This window comes from Bacillus rossius, chromosome 14, assembly GCF_032445375.1.
Source record: "Bacillus rossius redtenbacheri isolate Brsri chromosome 14, Brsri_v3, whole genome shotgun sequence".
Taxonomy (NCBI): Eukaryota; Metazoa; Arthropoda; class Insecta; order Phasmatodea; family Bacillidae; genus Bacillus; species Bacillus rossius.
This window is the reverse complement of record NC_086341.1, coordinates 19,935,256-19,955,642: the sequence shown is the minus strand read 5'-3', so window position 1 is coordinate 19,955,642 and position 20,387 is coordinate 19,935,256. Positions and strand designations below refer to the sequence as shown.

The 20,387-nt window shown below is 32.9% G+C and overlaps 1 protein-coding gene across 3 annotated transcripts in view; it reads left to right on the top strand.

Annotated features, from left to right (window-relative positions):
- Nucleotides 1–20,387, top strand: part of LOC134538701 (lachesin-like) — a 510,913-nt gene that overhangs the window by 283,524 nt on the left and 207,002 nt on the right. The gene's annotated exons all lie outside the window — the stretch shown is intronic.

Here is a 20,387-nt window from a genome sequence, read left to right as displayed (position 1 = left end):
TACTCTAATACACTTAGCCCGTAGAGTTCCCGTAATGATCAATGACACAATAATTTATTTTTGTTAGTGAATTTGTTATTGAACACCCATAGATTTTGTCCTAAAATCGAGTGAGATGTGATAAATATATATATTAATACATTCTTCTTTAGCTGAAATTCCTACTATTGTAATTTAATTAAAATGCGTAAAAGAATTTGTAAGTTTCCCAAACATCATAGTTACACTTTACGTTACGACCACCATATTGTATCCTATTAATGTTGCAATTTTAGAATTTTTCCCGAATATATAGCATTAAATTTACGGATTTTCAAGATGGCGGCCGTAACGGGAATTGCAACATTAATAGGATCCAATATGGTGGTCGTAACTTAAAGTGTAACGATGACATCGTACTTAAACAAGATGGCGGGCGTAATGAAACAAGCAACATTTATATAATCCAATATGATGACCCTAACTATAAGTGCAACAGTGTTTTTAAGTAATATTTTATTTAATTTTTATTATTTAATTCTATTAATTTTTTTAATGATTTTTAAATTTTTTCCCGATTTTCTAACATAAAAATTACGGATTTTCAAGATGGCGGACATGACGTCATACTAGGTGTCGATTTATACTTTGACATAAGTGGCAGGGGTCAATCTGCCAGCAGCCACATTGAGGGAAGGATTGGTCGTCATTTTTATTTATTTTTGACCTCACCGGGTTCGAACCGAGGACTCCAAGCTCCGTGCCGTAAATGTAAGTTTTTTAAATATTTTAATTAACATTTTATTAATTGAATTTTTTTCGTTAAAATCGGATAATAAATAAAGATTTACAAGATGGCGGGCGTAACGGAAATGGCAACGTTGACGTCATAATTCAAGATGGCGGTCATTATATCCTTATTTCTAAAAATCCTTATCGGAGGCTGTAGACTTGGATGCTTAAGAAGTTTTTAGGAATTTCGTGGTTTCTAAGGCAAAACGACTTCTGAGGTTTTTCGAAATCCTAATTTTCGAATTTTTGTGGAATAAAACGAGAAATGTTTCCTCAAAACAGGAATTTTTGAGGAATTTTGAGGAATTTTAGAGTCCAAGATGGCCACCGTGACGTCACAATCCAAGATGGCGGACCGGCACCAGGCACCACAGCCTGAAGCCTGTGCCAGTAGCCTCATTTACACACTACTCTTAAGTTTAGGCGTTCCTTAAATTAAATTCTCACGAAATTGGTTTTCACCATCGTAACATTTATGTATGTAGGGGTTGCTTAGTTAGGCACTGGCTTGCCATAGAGCGTGGGTTCGTACAGATATAAGCACTTATATATAGTTTTCAGGTTGGTACTTCGAACGTGTTGTCACGTGACATATATAAGGCAATAAAATATTTTTACTAAACAGTAAACAAATATCTGAATGTGTATTAATTTTGCGGTAATTAGATTTTTGTGTATTTTCACGGAAAGTAGTAGCTATATGGTCGTTGCAAAGTAGTGTGAAAATGTCTGAAACAGAGAGAATAAGAACGCAAAACTTTTCTTCTGATGAGTAAATGAAGGTGTTGAGCTTAGTTGAGAGGCATAAAAATATAATAGAAAATAAGAGGACGGATGCTGTTTCAAGCAAAGAAAAGGACGCAGCATGGGAGAGATTATTCGCTATTGTAATTTTGTCTAAGTTTAAACTAAGTTTTAATAGCAGATGAAAATAAAAAAAATCAGTTTATTTCCTTTAGGAAATACAAAATTCGTTGTAATAAATGTTCTTTTAAGACTTTTCAACAGAAAAACCTTTAATTACTTCCTTATTAGATGAGTTCTTCAATAAAAGTGGAGTATGCGAACATACTCGAATGTATTTATAATAAAGGAGTTCACATTAAGTTCACCTTATGAATACTCAGGTCTTCAGTATGGCTAGGTTAATTTTAATTCCTAATGATATTTTTTTGATAAAAGTTATTTGTGTCTGGAAATAGCGTTTGTCTTAACCGTGTAGTCTTGCATTTTGTGAATACCTGATTTATATTATAACATTAATGAAGATGGTTTTGTATTGTATAAATTTACACTTTATTTTTTGTAAGGATGATAGTTATCCTTTACCAAAATCTGCTAAATACGTTGTAGGGCAAGGGGAAACAAAGGATTTTTTAAAACAAAGCATTTTTAATCATTTAATTATTTTTGAATCATGTACTAGCCCACTTTGTCAATCTACAGTGACAAAATTTCTAGGATGCAAAGAACCTTTTAGGTAATGAGAACATATCAAAGCTCACAAATTAATATTCCCTTAATGTATAATTTACTTATAAACACATAATATTTACTCTTGTTGTACTAAGAGATAACTAGAATATTCTTATCATAATTTAGTGTATTAATAAATTTGTACAAAAACCCGTGAAAAATAGAAAAGCACATTTTTCCTAGAGCACAGACTTACATAATTTTATAAGGAGATTAGAATGTCTTATATAAATGTATTTAAGGGACAATTTAGCAGGACATAAGTTCAAATCTTAATTAAACTGTTCTCACAACCTGTTGTAATTAAATGTAATTTTAAGGCGTCATTAGAGATTGGTGATCACATTTTGCTGCAAGGTGTGTTAATTATGACACATTACCACGAGGAGGCAAAATAAGGTCTGAAATTGATCTACTGGCATTCATTGTATTTGGTCTCTACTGTTTTTGTGTATTTGGTAAAGGGACATCACCACAAGAAACAAATTTTATGTTCACCACAGAATATAGTAATGAGAAAAATATTTAGTAACTACACAGTATTATTATTATTATTCAACAATTTTTTAACATTTTTAAATTAAAAATGCAGTCAAAACTTGTTAGTTATCCTCTCAAAAAATATGTATTTATTAGTATATAATAATTTAAATTCAAATCTTAAAATATTAGTACATTTTGATTGAAGTAAAATTTGTACACCTAGTATTTTGTTTTAAATCCAACTATTTAAACATTATATATGTGTTAGTAAGTACACATAACAATTTCTTCTGTTTTAGGTGAATTTACTTTTACAAATCACACATTACAAATTGTCAAAATAATTGTTCACAAGAAATGCCCTGGTATTTCCAAACTGATTATCAACTTCATGTATGTTGATGGGCACCTGTCCATTGGCTATTGCTAGTTCCAGTTCAGCAGGAACTCCTTCATGAGGAGGTAGTTCTTCGTTGTTTTCGACACATATGTTGTGGAGAACGCAACATGCCACAATCACTGCCATGACTGTATAAACAGAAACACGCATGCCCACTGCAAGTACGGGCAATCTCCGCTTGAGCACCCCATACTGGCGTTCCACTGTATTTCTTGTCCTTATGTGCCTTTAATTGAACGTTACTTCACCATTGGTCCGCGAATTCAAAAAAGGAGTAAGAAGGTAATTCTAAAATATAAAAAAATTAAATTGATTTTCAACAGAAATAGCACACTTTGGACACCACAAACTTTGTGATGTACCTACATAAAAAAACGAATTTAAATATTTTTGTAAGCAAGCGAGTAAATAAATAAAGCTTTACTCGTGCTAAAATAATTAAGATAAATTACAGTACAAATAAACATATTAAAATATATAAAATATCAATTAGAGCATCTTGACGCAATATGGTTACGGAGAAATAACTAACAGTAATGGACATTACCTGGCTAAATACTGAATGCCTAAATAAAAAAAAAATGCTATTGATATAGTTACATTAGAAATTTTATTTTAATAACTTTGATTTAACTGGTTACGTTTAGCTACTGGTAAAAGTAAGTTGTGTTTAAATTATTAAGCTAATACATCCTTAATTTTTTTGCTAATTAAGTCACTGAATTAATAGTTCCTTAATATTATTGGCTGATTTCTAAACGTTTCCCAATGTTATGGTAGCTCTGGTCCTCAAAGAAGTATTTTCGAATTTGTTGCCAACTATTGATAATCTGTTTTGGTTTTCAAGATTTATGATTAATTTTATTTTGCATACAAGAATCACCTTCGATTTAACCACGCGTACATAAAATTGGCGTGAAAAGAAAGAAAAAATATTATTTTCGGTAAAATATTTTGTGTTTGAAAGAAAGTGGATTATGGATTCATATTGTATAATTCTAAATGATTAAAATCGTTTGAGGGGTAAAGCTGTACCGAGGGAACAATACCGTAAGGTATTTGGTGTCGTAAACTACATTACAATGAGAAATTAATACAAGCTATCGGCATCGTCTGCAATGTTTCCAGCTTCAGAAAAAAAAATTGGTCAACTTCCTGCCGGCAGTATAACCTTGGTGTGATTTGATTGCTACAACTTGGTGGTATCAGATTTCTTTTGGACAAAATTCTCGTACACTGAACATATTTTTTTTTTGTAAATGGTACAAAATTATTCATGTTAAATTACAGATATTTGTAAATTTGTACATTTACATGAATAAATGTATCACTACCAAATAGTGTTCGCAAATACACTGTGTTTGGATTCTTATCCGGGAATTTATTCTTTGTGTTGTACCCGTACCTCCAATAGTTATTTTCAAGCCGTTCTCTGACTAGCTTTCCAGTTTTAACTGCGCACATTAACAAGCATAATAGATCAAATAAAGTCTAATTATGGAATATTCTGTTATCTTTTCGGTAGTTAAAAAAATATGCTTCAATAAAACATAAATTAAAATATAAAATTATGCGCCAAATTTTGAAAGGAAACAATATTATGTTGAAAAACGTTGAGTTGTATAAAGTTGCAATACCTTTCTTGTAGTATTAAACATTATTTCTTGACAACTGGTTTCCAAAGGATTCTTTAGTAAAAGTACAGAAAATGTTTTTCTGTACAAGAAATGGAATTAATATATCTAAAAGAAATATATTATTTTATGTTGGCTTAGTTTTTAACGTGTAGTATTAAATATATTTTCAAAAAAAATAAAACAAAATTCTTTCCACCTAATAATAGAGTAAATGTTTTGCGATGATAAACATTTTTTTTTGATAGTATATGATTTTCTGATTTGTAGCTGGTGAACAGCATAAGTAAATAGCAATAATGCTGTGCTGATAATAAAATGGTTGGTATTAAATGTGTCGATTGACCCATCATTCAAGAATTAAGACCATTGTCCAAACGACGTATTGACTTGCGTAGTGAAGAATGAAATGTCACATATTGGAACGGCTTACTTGCCTGCGTGTTTTTGGTTTTATTTTTATGTTGTACGACATATTTTTGAGACGTAAATTAGGTTAGTATTCTGCGATTAAGTTCTCGTTGGAAATAAATTTCTCATATTTAAGAGACCGTTAAAATTTATTTAGGTATTTATTTCGTGAAATACTGAATATATTTCAAAATTTAAAATATTTCTACTATTGGTTAACCGTTCATTTGGAAGTCTGGATACATTAGAGACTTTCGATAAAAGAGTATCGAATAGCAAGCCACCCAGTTGAGACACTTCACACGTCAGGAGCCAATGAGCAGGTAACGCTTGCCCGATTACGCAGAGGACCGTGCAGTCTCTGAAGGCCAGTTAAACCGTCAATTTTTCTAGGCTCTATCTCTAACCATAACTGTTTATCTATTATTATTATTATTATTATTATTATTATTAAATTATGCTACAAAACTGAAGAGATCCTACTTTCTCTGCCATTCAAGTCAGTATTCATACGATGCTTTAATTATATATTTGGAAATAATTACATTAAACATTGCAATTTTTCGTAACTACGTATATTTAAAGTACTTTGAGTATACATAAAGAAATTTTTCATAAATAAAATCATCCATCGAAAATTCTTTATTTATCTCTGTAAATTAAAAAAAAAGATATCTCCACAATAAATTCTTTAACCTAAATGCAAAGCCATGTCTTTGTGCTGAAAAATTTGTCGTTGATAAGATTTTTGATTAAGTCTTAGAAAGTGTTTATATATATATATATATGTGTGTGTGTGTGTGTTTGTGTGAGTGCCTAGCGCAACATTAACTCAATAATACTATAATGGGAAAAAATCCAGTTTAAGTAAAAACAAAAGTTTTATTCTGAAAACATAATTATGTACGTATTAATTTCGATGCTGACTGTGCAAATTTTTAATCAATGTGTATTCAATTACAGGATTTTTGTTTCAGATTGATTAACGCAGCGATAACCTGCGGCAAATTATTATATCATTCTGAATAATTATTCAACCTACCTTGGTTTCATCCTGTTGGACTTCAGCATTATTTATATAAACACAAAATTTTACCTGTGTTACGTTGCAGACAACAATTAAAAGAGATACCTACATTTACGCTAATTAGAGAATGTAATTTACTGTATGCTAACGCGACCTCGTGCTAGTATTAAACACTATGGATAATTAAAAAAATTGTTTTGTTGTTGGCTGGCTTTATAAAAAAAATTAAATAAAAATATTATAAGCCCACTGAACTTTTCCAAGGAGTTATCGACAAAATTTAGCGAGAATATATTCAATAAGTTAGAGAGACTGTCTGGGGTAATGCGAAGTTGTTTGCATTGGTATGTAAAGAAAAAATTGGTAGATTCATTAATAACTAACTTTAAATTGTTTAATTAGTTTTTTCCTCCGCATTTGCGATGAAAAATATACTTCCCAAAAAAGGTTTTTTTTTTCCAACTAAATTCCTCAATTAAACTGCATTTTAATCTTTCTATTAGGAAGGTGCCTTTATATAATAAATATTAATGTCTTCTGTTCCACACTATATTAAATTTACTTACACTTTATTGCTAATTGATGTTTTCCATAATATAATACTAATAGGCACAGCACGATGCGACGATCGTTAATAAGGGTCTGAGGTGAAAGTGCTAAGTAAGTATCGATTGTTTTGTTTCACCTTATGATACCGACATGGCAAGCTGAAGTATTGGATTTAAGTATGTTCGCCTGCTTTGTATGTGTGATGTAACACTAAAAGCTTAATCCTACTACTCAGTTACACGTTCTCTTCAAGTAAATTAATTTGTTGCCTAATTAATATTTATATTATAGTAACACAAAGTAAAAAGTTGTAAATTTTTTTTTATCACATCCCCTAGTGACATACAAAATATAAGCTTTAACTCCATGTTTATCGTAATTTGAGAGACAACAGTTTCTCCTAGAGATAAAAATATCATTAATTCCACATGTTAATCAGGATTTTATTGTAGTATTCACTTGTTGAATTTGTTTATATTTAGATAGCTGGTTGTGAAATAATTTTTTGTTTCACAATTTATAAAGGTAATGTGTATGAGAGATTGGTTAGGTAAGCTGATCTACATTCAAAATACTCCAACATCGTAAAAAAAAGTACGGGATATTTTATTTCAGTTACTAACATTTTGCTCTTTTGCTAATTATCAATGCCGCATTATCTCATGATGAGTATGCTTAGATAATTTTACTTTACTAATTAATTTATGTGGGTTTATTTTTTTTTTGGCATAATTTCTTCAACATATTATTTTCCGTAATCGTTTTTTTAAAACCTTGAAAAATGTTCTCCCGGAAAAAGAAATCGCCTGGAATTTTTTTAATTAATAAATATTGCCCAAAGGTGTTTTCAGTATTGGTAATTTCTATACCCCTACCATTTTATGTAACTTTAATATTATAAATAAATTAAGTAAATATTTGTAGCAAATAAGTTTTGACATTTTTTGCTTTCGTTCTTCATAATTTAGCTTGTTTTATTACCAGAAGCATGAAATAACATTGGCTCATATGTTGGTTAATTAAACATAGACCCTGTCTAGTCAAATTATCAAAATTTTCGTGAGTATTATTCGTACACTGTTAGAAATTGCAGTTAAAATACGTATTTTAAAATAGCATGACAGAAGCGAGAGAGTCTTAATGGTTTAAGATGGATTTGAGTTCTTATAAATAACATAGTTTCCCGAATTCAGAGTTCTCTGTCCCTTTGCATCAAAGGAGACAGATACATGCTGTGGAATTAACAAGTCTTTAAAGGTTTCGCTAGTTCAGCAATAAGTTTCTTCTAAATTTATGTGGAGGGAAATTAAATTAATTTTCACAAATTTACAAAGATACTTGGATAATTTCTAACCAACCTTATTCGTAATATTAAATTGAAAATTATATATCGATGTGTTAACGTTTATTTGGGTTTTATTTCGTGAATGTGTTTTTTTGCCTGGTTTTATAAAAAGACATTAAAATGAAAAGAAAATGTACAGTGTTAATGTAATAAATTTGTTTTATTAATACCTGGAAATTCATTCCGCGCATAACCATTATCACGCTTATCATACAAGCAGTATTTCTTTTTACTCTTGGAAGTAAATAGTATTTTGTATTATCAGTTTTTTGTGCGTTTCCTAAGAAATATTTTTCCAAACGACTCCAACAATCACTCTTAAAATTTGATGGACGCAAACGTTTACTTTGAATTAATTCTATAAAGGCGATATTTAGGACCGGTAAAATCAAAGATTGTATTATTAAAAGAGGATCAAATCTTAATATAAAATATGTATGCCATATAAGTATTTCGCTTAGTGTCTGTACTTTCATTTTGAGTATTGGTTATAACATTTCGTATATAACACGTTTTTGAATTAAAAATTTCATAAAATTTAAAACACATATAGGGAATTTTTAAATAGTTTTTTTAGCACATCAATAGGGAGAAATAAAAATGTTACTATCATTGTTTTAAAAATATTATTTCATTATGAAGTGCTAATTTTTTACGTCAGAATTTTTATAGGAGATGGAGGTCTAAATTAAGCACGCATTTTACAATTTAGCGGCATCATAAATTTTTTGTTTACAAATAATAATTAAGAGACATGCATTGCCAACCTATTTTTTGGTTCTTTTCGTCTTTTCCTTTAGTGCTCCCGCCTGTATACTTGTTTCTAAAAGTAAAACATGTTGGGGAAAATTGTAATTTTTTTTATATAAAAAATTCAACAAACAATTGTTTCCGCGAAACAGTCAAATCATTATATTAAAACATGATTTATCTCCTTGATTTAACGGTGAACATTTTTGACTGTAAATCTGCCAGATTGCAAAGGCGTATCCAACTTGAAACAGAAATAGGAAAGGGGAGGACCTTTTTCGGAACTCAAACTCTCTTATAGAGGAGAAGGTTCAATGGTACCATAGAATAATAAACAATTGCAATAGGATGAACATAATTAAAAAAAATATATTTCTGAAATTGTTTTCAAAGATAATTTATAAACTTTCTTTAACAACAGCACATTTTTTTTGGTTCTACTTCAATTGCTCCACTTATAAATGGGAACGCATCGTTGTGCAGAGATTAAAAGTATTATCAGTGATTATTTTCGTTGTACTTAGGTTTGCGCAGTGATAACGACGGGAATTTTCAGAACCTAATGTTCATGGGAATTTTTTTTCTTGCAACATTTGGTTCTTGTTATTAACCAGCTTGTTATTTGCAATAGTCTATCGCTTCAACTGTACACCTTCACCAATTTTTATGATTGAACTGTTTTCACCTAAACTCTGATAACGCACCTTGTCACCACAAAAGAACAGAAGTTTTCTAGACTTTTCCTCGTGTAATTTGTGTTCTCCGTCTCTTTCCCCTCTCCCTCCACCCCCCCCCCCCCTCCGATGGCAACATCCTCCTTCCTTGTCTTTTGATTTTCCTCTTCTTTTTTTTTGTGAACTGCGCATGTGCTTTTAGTGTGCCTTAATTGTTCAAATATGTTTGTGTTACTTTTTGTCATTATAGTGTCTTTTTAAGTTGGGTGTGGTGAGGTGAGTCGTGCCCAGAAATAAATTTCTGTACTTCTACAAAAGACTCCTTTAGAAACCTGTTAACAACAAATATGTTTGTAAATACTACAAGAAAGACATTGCAACATTGTAGAACACATGGCTATGGTTAATTTTGCATAGTAGGTATATGAAATACGTTTTTCGAGGTAATACTGAAATATTTCTTATGAAAATTGCCGAATATTTTTTTGGTTTTAATTTAATCTTCATTTAACGCATAATCTTTTTTAACAATGGAGATAATAACTGAATATTCAATAATTGAATTTTATTTCGTTTTATTATTTTTATTAATGTGCGCAGTTAGTTCTAAAGCTTATCAGGGAACGTTTTACAAACAGCTTTAACTGTTGGAGGTACTGGGACACTACAAAACATACATTCCCAGTATTACTGCGAACACAATATTGTTGTGATACAGTTGTTTTCATATATATGTACAAAGTTTAAACTATCTGTGATTTTAAACTAATATTGCAGTTACATTTGCAAAAAAATTGTGTAAATTGCGTTAATTTTTTAAAAATAGTTTTTTTTGGTCAGCCACCTTTAAATGTAATTTTATTAAATTTTCTGGGAGCATTGTTCATTGTGATATGTTCAGTTTTTTTCATGATTATCCTACACGTGACGCCCTTGGAGGAATTTTGCTAATTTTTGATAGGTTTTACTTCCTTTGTTTGATAATTTGCTACTGTTTTTATCCATAGTTCTTTCCCACACACGTTACCATCATGTGGGGACACTATATTTAATTTGGTTCTTCGTAGCATTTAAACGCTCTTACGAGTAGATATTTGTGAGCACTGCATCAGACTGAAGTGTACTCGTGATATCTTCGCATTTACTGCACCTAAGCCTTTGGCTTTATTCTACACTGTTTTCATGGCGTAATGTAGCATAATGCTGAGGTTTAAACATGACTGCTTTGGTGTTGTAGTTATTTCATGGCATTTTGTTACTTCATTGCATTTCATTTTTGCATTTACTCTACCTGAGCCTCATTCTGCACTGTTTGCGGTGCGTACGGTAACTTTAATGTGTTAAATGTAACAACATTTTTATTTTTGTTGTTTTATAATGTTAAGATATATTTTGTGCGTCACGTTCATGACTTAAGTATATTAATTTGTGATCTCCTTCTGCTCCCAATTCCGGCGTAGGATAATTTCGCTAGGTTGTTCAAATGGCTCTCCGTCTGAGTTCTTGGCAGGTCTTGCGACGTATCGGAACCCAGGTTCGATCCCCGCACGGTGCAGTGGTAAATCACTTTTCTTGAGATTTGCTTCTTGACGAGTTAACAATTAGAACTTCAACTATTCTCATGGGTAGACACTTGCAAAATTCGCGGATTCATTTTGCGATAGGCTAGAATCCAAATACGTTTGCACCTTTTGCTGTTTCAGTGATTGGGCCACGGTTTACCTGAAGGACTCTGAGCCAATGAAAAACCTTCATCGATAGAAGTATCGAATCACGGAACATCCCAGTTAACAGGACTTATACGTCAAAAGCCAATTAGAATGCGTTATTTTCCCGAGTGCATAGAATATTATGGAGTCTATCCTATAGGTCATTGAAATCGCGAATTTTGCAGGTATGTACTCATGGGTATCGAAGAAGGGGAAAAAATAAAGCTGTATAGCATCGCAAGTAATATATAATTAATTTTATAACCTGAAATATATATATATAAATATTACGTGTTTTGGAGCAAAGATGCTAAACATATTTAAATTTATTTTAATGTTTAGACGTTTCATAAGAAATTTGAATACCAAAAGTAATTATGCTAATGCACACCCTACCAAATATGTTCTTCTTGACAGTAAAATAATAAAATGGCTAACGAAGTGTCTTTTAAGAGAAAAAAATATTGTGTGCTGTCTTTAGTTAATGGTTTTTGTTTTTACAATATTTTCTTGTCAGAAAAAAAATTGTTTTCATACTTTGACTAAGTATTTTGTGTTTGCTACTAAATGGTTATTTTTTCCCACTGTTATTTTGTACTTTTCAAAGAGAAGTTACATAGCGAATCGGGGCACAAACACGTCTACATCCAGATTCAATAAGCGTGTCAGAAAGCCACCACGTTATATTTTTCCTTTCTTTGCGTTGAGGCGCGCATGAGGGTATTCCGAAAAAAAAAAAAAATAAAAAACTCGGGTGTGACAAATGTTTCGAACCTCTGCGGTCATTTATATCAACTTCAACATCTCTTCATTTTTTTCTACACCCACGCACTTGGTTTTTTTCCCCCTCAGCCACTTTTCTTTGGGTCGCTGATATATATCTGATGTCAGGTGGGAATGGTCCCGTTATTGACTGGGGACGATGCAGGCCGAAAAAGAAAAGAAAGATAGAAAAAAAAAGACGGCAAGACACTTTGTTTGATTGCTTTTGTCGCCTGGGGTTTTCATTCAGAGCTTTTACTCCAATGATTCTTTTACTTACACCCTACGTATATTTTAAAATTTATCATTTCAGAAGATCTGCAAAACTAGCTTTTCAACAGGCTTTTTTACATTAACATTTTAATGTCTTTTTTTTTCTGTTCGATCCGCACATGGCTGTATCACGTAATTTAATTTTTCATTTTGTTATTCGCTTCATGTCATACAGGAAATGTCACACTAGATGTGATCCAATTAGAATGCCAATACAATGTTTTTTTTACTTAAATTTTTGCTGTCTTCGAATTAATATTTCTAGTAACAAGATTTAAGCACGAGAATAAGAGAAGATAACCTTTGGGTGACATGTCAAGACGTGTCTTTCAACATCGAAAGATATCATCAAGTGCGGTATTCAAAGAAGAATAAGAAAATACACGAGGCTAAAGTAGTTCTTAAGAACTATCACAAATAGATTCAAGGTAGAATTTAATAAATAAAGAAGATAGAAAAAATACGACAGAACATACAGTTTGTTTAAAGAAGACGAGTTTTTGAACTTGTTTTGATTTTTAAGAATTTAATAATTATTATTATAACGTTGTATATAGTTTCTATAACGTCATGGGCACATAAATTATAATCATATATTTTATGAAAGATGGAATAGATTTTATTAAAATCAATCTTGCATGTTCCAGGAAACTAAATTAATTTAAGATAAAATGGCATAATAATAACTTCACGAAACAGAAACGGAAGCCATCGAAACTCCTAGTATATCCTCACCAGGGTTTGGCTCGAGGATAAGAGATTGCGTTATATGTCTTTAATAACTATTGGATGAATATGTTTCCGAATTTCGAAAGTATCTGATTATGTCTTGTAAATTCAAAATTAATTATAGGTGTACTTTTAACATGCAATAAGGTACAACTTATTATTTATGCTGCAATTTTTATAATTCATTATGTATTTATTACAAAAATATGAAATAGTTTTTTTTCTTTCCTAAATAATTTTGTTTAAATATATTAGTCACAACTCACCCTAATTGAATAATTAAACTGTTTCAAATGATAACCACTGCTGTTAGATGCGTCAAAAAAGGCTGTTTATCACCTACAACGTAATAAGTAGTTGCATTTCATGTTTTAAAACACTTTAAAGTAGTGTGTAAAAGGGCATACTAGCGCTGGAGCTGGAGCGAGGTAACAGGTATAGTTAATGACCGAGCGCATGACGCCTACGTGGCAATATTGGATGGCTTTTACTTTGAAATTTAACCTTTACCTTTAACATTTAACCTTGACATTGATCTTGACCTTTGAACTCAATCGTCATTTTGAATTTAGCCATCTTGAAATCAAACGTCCCACTCCAAAAACGTTGCATTTTTTCGTTACGCATGCCATCTTGGGACGTGGATAAATTCATCGTGTCATGTTTCATTACGATCGCCAGCTTGGATTCTATAACGTTGCAATTTTCGACCGTCATCTTGGATGATGACACGATCGTCATATTGTTTTTTTTTTATGTTCTGCTGGAGGTCACCATCTTGGATATGGACATCATTGTTTCTGTTGTTTGTTCCTAGAGAGCACAAGCATTGCTCCGTCTCATGCACAAAATACATTGGAACCGCGGTGATTCGAACCATTGTAGACTAGGCTCTCTGGGTTTGGAAACCATACGCCTTTGACCGCACGGCCATCGAAACATTTACCAGACTGGTAATGTATTCAGGTAAAAAAAAAAAAAAAAACACACACACACACACACATGCGTACTTGTAAATTTTTTAATTTGAAGGAAAAATAGCGTCACCGATTAGAGGGCGTGGCCACCGTCTTTATTTAAAATTAGTCGGTAAAGCCGACTATTCGGCCACTTTCGTAGTCGGCGACTAGTCGGCGACTAGTCGGCAACTATTCGGTGACTATTCGGCAAAGAGCGCCGACTATCCGGCTTCTTACTTTATAGGTACGTATTTCTCAATAAAATGTATAGGCCTATAGGGGGGAATTACAATAAATAGAAACCTTGATTGTGTATTAATATTTTTTTATTTTATAATCTGTCTTACATATTTTGAAATGTAAAGCAAAGCTACCGTTCCTTTGGTAATCAAGTTTCTAAAATTACGTACTTGTAAAAAAAATCTATGACATTTATCAAACAAAGTTAGTATCTTAATTAACAAACAAAACAAAATATCTTCTTATCTACAATAAACATTTATAAGTATTTTTTCTTATTGAAATAAGAGTATAATTTTTTTATTAACTGACTACGTAATATTAAAGCAACATTGTATGGACATGATGTAAAGTAAAAAAAAAATTATAAAAAATCTCTATACGTTAACAGCTTCATAAAGACAAAAAAAATCAGTCTAACGTACTTATATAATTTATAACCGTATTTGTGACAAAAAATGTCATCTTCTTATAATATTTATTACTTACTTGTATTTTTTAATTAAAGGTAAATTATGATGTAAAAAGACTACAGCTTCTACCCTATCTGGCAGCCATCTATTTCTTTTTGTTTCGTATATGTTACCGACCCCTGAGAACAGCCGCTCACTGTAAACGGAACTTGCGGGACAACATATGTACACTTCAGCGATGCGCGACATTTCAGGATACCTAGAACTATTGCGGCTCCACCACTGAATGGGTCATCATTGCGCTTTATCACCGGTAACGCACAGTAGGATTGCAGTTCATGAGCTGTCCTTGACTTGTCATCTTGAATATCTTCTATTTTTCTTGATGCAAATTTTTGATAGCATTGAAAAATATTCCGGCGTGTTGCTGTTTCTGTATTGTCTTATCGATGTAGGTGCTATGTAGATCATCTTTGCCATTGTCGCTCTCGTCATCACTCATGCTATTTTTCTGAGATTCTAATAAAAATTGAGACCTAATGGTGGTAAGATCCTCTGTCCCGAAAAAAAAACTGTTGCTTGTATCTTGGATCCAATAATGTAGCCAGGGTGAAAACATTGTTATGCTCCAAGTTGAACCTACTCTTCAAATCATTTTCCAGCAGGACTTTAATTTGCATGATTCCTTTGTTTTATATTCTTTGTAAATTTATAGATATTTCTGGAAGGTTTCCGGATGAGGTATTACTTCAGACACCGAAGAGCAACTTGAACTTATAATCTCAGTAATCTCTATTTAAATGGCTTCAGCAATTTAATGCTTTTTCCGAGTATTTTCCACTCTTCAGTAGACAAATTTTCGAAACTTACCGATGTTTCAGCCAGGTATAAAGAACAAGCCCGTTTTTGTTCTAAAAGGCGTGATATCATATAGTACGTGGAATTCCATCTTGTACATGCTACGTCTTAGACAAGCTGGTGGTCTGATAAATTTAGTTATTACTGCAAATCTCGAAGTTTTGACTGAGCTTTATTAGAATGGTTAAGGTGTGTGATAATTCGTCTAAATTTTACAAGACTTTTTGCCTTGTTATCATGTTTAAAAGTAGTATAGATTGCCAGTTGTATCTATAAACAAGGTACTCCCTTAAAACCAACGGCGTGAATTTTGGTCGTATCTATATCCCACAAAGTTGTAATTTCTTTTAAACAGTTTTTAATATTATTGGCAACATCGGGAACATCAATGGGTGAATTTGTGTGACTTAAAAAAACTTTCTCCTCTGATAGCAAAGTGTCAAAATCAAATATCCTTGTATCTTGTGCCTCTTGGAGCGGAGACACAACGCACCACCGGGTTAGACAAGAGTGGCCTAAGAGAGAAGACATGGTCGTTGGAGAGAGAGAAAAAAAATCCTTTATTAACGAACCTTTATTTGAACGAGAGAAAATAATCTTTCTTCCACTGCATATCAAGCTGGGCCTTATGAAGCAGTTTGTAAAGGCTTTTGATAAGGACGGATCACGCTTTACATTTATAAGGGGAAAAAAATGCCTCGCTTGAGTAAGAAAAAAATTAAAGTAAGAATATTTAACGGTCCAGAAATAAGAAAACTCATTAAGGACGAAGACTTCGTAAATTCCATGAATGAAGATGAGCGAAAATCCTGGACTTAATTTGTTGCAGTTGTCGGAAATTTTGTGGGCCAACAAAAAGCAGAAAACTATTTTGAACTGGTAAACGATTTGCTTAAAAATTTCAAATCCCTTGGGTACAACATGAGTATTAAGGTGCACTATTTACATAGCCCCCTGGGCCGTTTCCCTGAATATTTAGGAGACAGCAGTGAGAAGCAAGGTGAAAGATTTCATCAAGATATTAAAATTACGGAGGACCACTATCAAGGAAGATGGGATACACACATGATGGCAGATTATTGCTGGAGTTTAAAAACGGACTGTTCCAAGATATATTCAACAAGTTCACTTAAAGGAACCTTCCGAAATGTTGAATGACTAGTTGGTTCCATCAATGACTTGGTACTATATTTGTATATATAATAATATTAGTATAGACTAATAATTTTTGTACAATATAATGATAGTTGTATACTATAACTATATTTGTAATTTACACTAATATTTGTGTGATTTAATAATAGAATCGCATTTTCAATTTTTAGATTTGATTCATGAATTTCATCTAAAATAACGTAAAACGTGCATTTAACTAAAACGTTTAGGCCTATTTTATAAATTTGAACTCCTAAGCAAAAAAAAATGCCATATTTGAAATCAGGGCACCAAATTCATATGAAATCAGCTCCAAATACCCTGGCACCAATGCTATTGTTGGCCTGTGTAATTGGAGTATAATTCCATATTTTAAATTATGCTGCATTGAAGCATTTAAAAAAAAATTGGACGAAGATGATCGAAAATTTAATAATTGGACTTTTTTGTTTTATCATGATTATTAATTTGTGGGGTTAATGCTGGAAAGCTATTCAAGAAACGACTTTGCTATAGGAGATACTGGGCAAATACAAAGCCTGGATAAGAAACCGAACCCAGCATTACTACGAACACAATTTTTTTTTTTTTTTTTAGTGATTTATTTAAATGGTCACGTTTACAAACAGCTGTAATCACAGTGTGGGTAGAGAAGCTGCGAGCAGCTGGACCGGACCGAGGGGAGACGAAGGAAGCAAGAAGGCGACTCGGAAGATCCTGACTGATGCCTCGCGCAGGACTAACAGCAGGGATTTCCTCGCGCGAGGAGGAGAGTCGATTCCCCAGGGACGCGACTCTCGACTCTATCGTCCCTTGCCGTCAGCGGCGAACGTATCGACCTCCTAACCCCCCCGACCCTCTTCCATCCGGACATCTTGTTTAACGCCGCGGAAGGAAAGATAAACACTGGAGAATCTTTGTTCTTCTCGGTTGGCGTCTTTGAGCACTCGTCTTTAGAGGAAGGTGGGAGGAGGTGGAAATTAAGACGTTCGTGGATGGAGGAATGAGACTAATGGAGCACTGACGGGAATGAGGGAGAGGTATAAAAAAAAAACGGGAGAACCACGAGGAAAACCCACCCGCGGCTCAGGGGGATTTTTTTTTTTTTTTTCGCGTTTTCCTCGCGCGGATAACCCCTGTCTTCGACCCCGCCGGGAATCGAACACGGATCACCCTATAAGTGCGAAGCTGGCTGGTGCTTCGGGCGCGGTGTCGCCCCTAAGCGCAAAGCTGAGGACTGGCGCGCGGAATATAATTATTCTCTCCGTGCATGTGTGCAAGTATGATATTTGAGATTTTATCTGAGATGATATTTTATATCTCAGAGAAAATGAAGGCGAGTCCCGTGAAAGCTTTCAAGAATCTATACCGGGTGTTTCATGCCTTAAAAATGACTGTGAAAAGACGAATTTTAACCATTTTGCAGTCTTCTAGAAACACGGAAACATATGAACCTACCCGACCTGATAGGGATCCTAAATGCTTTTCGTAAAAAAAATTTCTAGCAATTTTCTAATCGCATGGTTCCTTCTGAAGATCTAAAGACCGTATATGTACCCGGGCAGACGTTGCACTTATCATGCGGGATTGATGGACTGTGAAGCAAAATTTAAAATTTGTTTGTTTCATATACACGTATATATATTTAATTGCGATTAGGATAAACGTCCCGTCGACATGGACGTCATTTAACCTCTAAGATTTCACATACGTTTCGGTCCACATTGCAGTAGCCGTCTTCAGAGCAGCATTTACTTACTGAGGTTCTTAGAAATCATCCTGCCTTAGAGTACTCCCGCCTGGGAGGGGAGAGTTTACCGATTGGCTGTAGCTGCTGGCCTATCAGATATTTCATTTCTTTTTGTTGGCTGGTTAGTTTGGGAAATTGCTATCCTGAAGATGGCGACTGCGATTTCAACCGAACCTATGGTGAAATCTTACTTAACGCGGTTTTAAACCTCAAGCCAAGCTGAAAACTACAGACAACATATATTTGAAGATCAATCACCAATGATTTAATGTAATGAACCATCAAAACCATTTGCCTGGTGTGATAAAAAAAAAATGGGTGCTTGTACTTATGTACGCGCGTTAGAAGTTATACCAACTTGGCGTAGTAAAAAAATAATATTTTGCATGCAAATAATAATAATAGAAATAAAAAAATTAAAGTACTAGAGTAATATTATAAATATTGTTGGTAATGTATGAATTTAAAAAGTATATGAAAGTTTAAGTAAATACTCGGTATTTAGTATTAATATGAACACGTATGAAATTAATCGTACTAAATTTTAATTAATGATGAAAACTCAATATATATGCCTAAAGTTTATTCTAATTTATTAATAGATATTTATTAAATATAAATCCAATAAAATACAAATACGGGAAAACAACCTCACTTATATGAAAAAATTGATGAACACAATTTCTATTACTAATATTCACAATAAATAAAAGTTATTTTTTGTGATATGAAACAATGTTCATATGATATGTAAAAGTATATCAATCACTAAAAAAAATATTTAAAATCACATGTATGGATAATATTTATTTGTATGTAGCTTTTTATTCATAATGTAAAAATTTCTTTGCATCGTACGCGCGTGTTAAAAATTCACTCTCATCTTTTTTTCATAACGCGCCGAAAGAAATATAACTTCAAAAAATAGTGGGGGTAAAAAAAAATCACGGTTGCAGGGAAAGGGTTTGAACACTTGTCTTCTGCAATGCCGGTACAGTGCGTTCGGCCTGTTTGTGCCTGAAGATGGGATCACATCTCGGGTCCTGAAACGTCGCAACTATCGTCTTAGGAAGCCTTTTGAGTTCGTCTGGTGCTGTCGTCGTAGAGGTATCCTGATGAATATATGTTTTGTCGCATCGTTGGGTTTCGTCTGTGCGGTCTCTGTTATGTCGCTGTGCTGTCCACATTATCTGTTTTAGTCTCTTTGTCGCTGTGTTGTCCAAGGTAGTTTTTTTGACGTGACAGCGTCTAATAAATCGATGAACGCCGGCTGAACGCACGAAAAAGTGTCCCATTACGCACATTGTCCCGTTACGCTCTGTCCCGTTACGCTCATTGCACGCTTGCGCCGCATCTATCTCTCTTCCACTCGATTGGAACAACCATCGATTTGACTTTTTCGAGGCACATTAAATTTGAAACACTCCCATTCGTTTTTCTACTTTTCCTATCATCGTCCTATCCTTAAGAGAATAACACACATTGGAAGAATTTAAATAGCCAACATGTATAAAAGTAGAGGTTAAAATAATCTGTTCGTTAAAGTAATAAACGTATTTGAATTAATGAGTGCAAATAAAAGTAAATTTATCAATTAAATTGTAGATTTCATTTCACTCCTTCTTTGTATCCATACAAAATAGTGATAATTCAATAAAAATGATTCAATTTTATTCATAAAAGTATGAAATCATTTCATCAATGTTTTGTTATGACGTTGTCACGTGAAACTATCGTCCGTAAACCGACTTTACAGACAACCAATTTTTTTTGTATATATTTACTGTCCTTGTTGCTACTGTCTCGTCGTTGCTATCACACTGTGTCTGTCTGTGCTGTTATACTTTTCCGACCAATTTCTTCCACCAGAATTGTCTGTACTGTTTAGGTTTTATTTTGATTAGCATGTTTTCTGTCAGGTTGCATGTTCATCCTTTTTTTTTTTTTTTTTAATAATTCATATTTTTTGTCCATTTTTGAGGTTTCTCATGACGTACAGTATAACCAGAGATGGTGTAT